We start from the raw sequence: 4,485 nt of genomic DNA on the forward strand, positions 1-4,485 counted from the left end.
GCACCACCAGTGAGTATGCTGATGCCTGACGTTATGGAAATGGGTGGGAAAAGCTGAAGACAGACAGGAAGACTCTTCTCTCCAGCATCTCCATAGAATGGGAAATGAACACTTTCCCATACACAGAGGTGCTCACGTCCCTGATCCGCAATCTTCTCCACATATCTAAAGGAGAGACCTGGTTTCCCAAGAGCCAGGGTTCAGGGAGCCTTCCGGGTTCAGGGGAGGCTGACTGAGGGATGCTCAGTGCCAGGGAAGGACCTCAAGCAATACTGCCGGGTCCCTTTGACCAGGGTCTGCCCAAGGGCTGTGTTGGAGGGCATGCAGGTCCACCAGGTAGATGACTTGGATCTCCTATTCCAAAAGGATAGGAGGTCCAAGTTCACAGCAAGGAGGACGGAGACCCGATGGCTGGCACTCAAGGGCAGGAGGCAAGCACCAAAGATATGGAAGAAAAAACATTCCCCCCCCCCCACACACACATTCACTCACTTGCTTAGAATGCACTGAGAGTCTTGGATCAAAACTTGTTACTCGACCAAGTACTCTGTGTCAGAGCTAGAAAAGATAACCGCCTCTATGCCTTTATTTCTACTGGTAGGAACACGGTAGCCTCCATGTAATTGGTTTTAACGACTCTTGTATGACTGGACACCATTTTGTCATTTTTCAAAAGAACCGCACTAGAAGCATGCTTGAGGCATGCTAGAAGTGTCACTTCCTCCTATCTCTCCAGCATCTCCATAGGACAGTAAATGAACAATTTCCCATACACGGAGGTGTCCCCATCCCTGATCCGCAATCTTCTCCTCACATCTAAAGGAAAGACCTGGTTTCCCAAGAGCCAGGGCTCGGGGAGCCTTCAGGGTTCAGAGGAAGCTGGCTGAGGGGTGCTCAGTCCCAGGGAAGGACCTCAAGCTGTACCGCCGGGTCCCTCTGAGTGCGTCTGGTCAAGGGATGTGTTGGGGGGCACTGCCTCTTTCTCTTCCCTGATCAGTTTTTCTTCTATCACCTGCAGATCCCCCAGGCTGACCTGGGCACCCCAGGTATATGTATATATACTGTACCTCCAGGTATATACCACCCATAGGTATAGTTCACAGAGCAGGAGCTGGGAAGGTTTGACAGTGACTCCCTACCTAGTGCTGTGTCCTGAGGGCCAGGGTCCTGGAGCGCCTGATAACGGAGGGACTGCTGGACTTGGACACAGCCAGGGAGGTGGGTTTTACTCTGGGAAGGAGTGTGTAAAAATTACACTCAGAAATTTGGAAAAAATGGCTCAGCTTCTCTTTCCTCTTGCAGTCTTCCAGGCAGCAAAGGGGTCACCTGGGACCAAGACTATGCAGCCGGTCGGGTGGCAGAAAGTGGAGAGCTAAACTCCACCTCGGCTGGGCACCACCAGTAAGTATGCTTATACTTGATGTTCTGGAAATGCTGGACATGCTGGGGAGCTAAAGGGAGATTCTCCTCTCCAGCATCTCCATAGAATTGGGTAGTGAACACTTTCCTACACACAGAAGTGCCCACACCCCTAGGGAGCAATCTTCTTCCCACATCTAAAGGAGAGACCTGGTTTCCCAAGAGCCAGGGCTCAGGGTTCGGGGGAGGCTGCCCAAGGGGTGCTCAGAGCCCGGGGAAGACCTCAAGCAATACTGCTGGGTCTCTCTGACCAGAGTCTGGCTAAGGAGTCTTTTGGGCGGCAATTCCCTGCTGGAGGGCGCTGCCTCTGTCTGTTCCCTGACCAGATTCTCTTCTATCACCTGCAGGTCCCCCAGGGTGATGAGCTGGGCCTCCTTTTCGTAAAGGAACGGAGGTCCAAGTGCAGACTCAGGAGCATCAAGGCTCGGTGGCTGGCGCTCCAGCGCAGGAGGGATACATCCCAGGTGAGGAAGAAAAACACTCCTGCACAGACATACGGAAGGAGAGAGTGCACCAAAATGGAATTTCAGTAGAGAATCGGTAGGGAGCCAGAGAGCCTTCCTTTGGGTTCTGTGGAGGTGCTGCATGGGAGCTGTCCCTTGGGGACCTCAAGGGAGATTCTCCTCTCCAGCATCTCCATAGGATGGGTAGTGAACACTTTCCTACACACAGAAGTGCCCACACCCCTGGGGAGCCATCTTCTCCCCACATCTAAAGGAGAGACCTGGTTTCCCAAGAGCCAGGGCTCGGGGATCCTTCAGGGTTCCGGCGAGGCTGGTTGATGGGTGCTCAGAGCCCGGGGAGGACATCAAGCAATACAGCTGGGTCTCTTTGACTGGATCTGACCCAGGGCTCTGTGGGGGGGGGCACTTCTCTTTTGGGGGGCGCTTCTCTTTTGGGGGGCACTGCCTCTGTCTGTTCACTGACCAGTTTCTCTTCTATCATATGCAGGTCCCCCAGGCTGACGACTTGGACCTCCTACTTCTAAAGAGTAGGAGAGCCAAGTTCGCAGCACAGAGAGCGGAGGCCCGGTTGCTCTCATTTGAAGAAAGGAGTCAGTCACCAAAGGATTATGAAGAAACGCCCCCCCACACAGACATACATAGAGCCTTCAGCGTACAGGAGAGGCAGGCTGTGGGGTGCCCAGTGGCAGGGAAAGACCTCAAGTCTCCCTGCATCTTCAGCTGGTAATAGACTCGATCGTCTCACGGATCTTGACATCCATGGACGCTGTTTCCTGCTGCTTAGAGGTGGAGCCAAGAAGTTGCTCATTTGGGCCTTCGAAGGATCATCCACCTCCACACCACTGTCTCAGCAGGCTGGCTTTGTTGATCATTACAGTCCACACTGATCACATAATTGATGGGATCTGGGTGTTGTGGGAGCCCCACTGGTTTCCTGGGGATCTCAGAGAATCACATGCAAACGCAGCCAGAGATCTGGTCAAACTGCTTCTCAAGACTGTCTTGGAGCTTGCTGTGTTTGATGTCGAGCCAGACGGCCTGAATGATGCTGGCACGAGTCTGTGTGTGAACGCCCAGCAAACGAGCCAGACAGGGTCCGGTTTGTACTATGCAGGCTGGTGGTCCAGCCTGAGCAGCAGGGTGCATTTCACCTGGACACTGCCTGGGAACTTGGCCTGGAAGCCATCAGTCTCTTGGGTTGTGGGCATCTGGTTCCACTCTACCAGATGGTTTTTTGGGCTGTACAACTCTTTGTCCAGTTCCATTGCTAGGCTCTTGGGTCATTCAAGAGTTTGCCCTCCACACAAAGTTCCCATGAGGCTCTGTGTTCCCCACCTTCAGATTGCTCCTTGCCAGGTGTAAAGGTGTTGCAATGTCAATACGCAGTTTCTGCTTTTGCGTTACAGGTTCCTTGGCTGCCTCCTGGATCTCCATCCTCCTGTGGAAGATGTTCAGATCCGGCTTCCATCCAAAATCAGCAAATCCATGAGGGCCTGAGACTCTGCGACTAGCTCACGAATTCTCTGTGGTAGGACCTTGTCTGCCATCTTTTCAGTCCTCGTCACTGGGTCAGCGATGGAGGCCGCTGGATCTGTGGAGCAAGCAGGCACTTCCGGAAGGGATCGATCATAGACGGTGGCATTCCAGGTCTCAGTGGAGAAGCTGTTCCATATGGAGGACCTGAGGGGGACCCCACTTGCAATCCTGCCACAGGCATCCAGACACCAGACAGCATCCCAGGGTGTTGGAACTGAGCTCCATTCCCCACTGGTCAGTATGGGGTGGCCCTGGCCAGGCTGGGTCCTCGCAGGAACTCACCTCCTCCCAGCCACAGTCGGAGCAGCCTGTGAAGAAACAGAGACAGAGCTCCTGTTAGAAGGACTTTCTACAGGGGGTGAAGGAACAAGACCCCATCAAGATTCAGCTGTTTTTGCTCAGCAACCCCTAAGTCCCTGCACTTCTCTTGGCAACCAGGGCAGGGCAGGGCAGGGCAGGGCAGGGCAGGGCAGGGCTGGAACCGGGAGACAGGCGCACTCAGCTTCACACGCCCCGAGAGCCCACCATCTGGGATGCAGCCCCTCAGAGAGGTGACACCCCATGCCCTCAGACTTTCCATGATCCTTCCTCTCTTCTTCGGCTCCACTTTCCCTTTGTCCACCCACAGCCTCCTTAAGCAGCTGCCCTACGGCACCACCACAGAACCAAAGGCAGGCTCCCTGGATCCCTCCGGATTCCCTGCTGATATTCTGCCTCACTGCACTCTCTCTCTCTGTATGTGTGTGTGTGTGGAGGGCTTTTTCTTTCTCACCTGGGGTGCTCGCCTCCTGTTTTCCAGTGCCAGCCACTTGGCCTCCGCCCTCCTCACAGAGAACCTGGACCTCCTATTCTTTTCAAATAGGAGGTCCAAGTCCTCTGCCTGGGGGACCTGCATGAGATAGAAGAGAAACTGGTCAGGAAAGAGACAGAGGCAGTGCCCTCCAACAGAGAAGTGCCCCCCCCACACACACAGAGCCCTTGGCCAGACCCGGCAGTAGTGCTTGAATACTCACTGGAGGTGCCCAGCCGAGGTGGAGTTTCCGCTTCCAGGTCCCTCCACCCTGCT

General features: G+C 54.5%; 1 pseudogene; it reads right to left on the reverse strand.

The window, feature by feature from the left end:
- Positions 1-2,599: 2,599 nt before the first annotated feature.
- On the reverse strand, positions 2,600-3,600 carry LOC136662433 (SWI/SNF-related matrix-associated actin-dependent regulator of chromatin subfamily D member 2-like; annotated as a pseudogene).
- Between the last annotated feature and the right edge of the window lie 885 nt (positions 3,601-4,485).

Source organism: Tiliqua scincoides, chromosome 11 (genome assembly GCF_035046505.1).
Source record: "Tiliqua scincoides isolate rTilSci1 chromosome 11, rTilSci1.hap2, whole genome shotgun sequence".
Taxonomy (NCBI): domain Eukaryota; kingdom Metazoa; phylum Chordata; class Lepidosauria; order Squamata; family Scincidae; genus Tiliqua; species Tiliqua scincoides.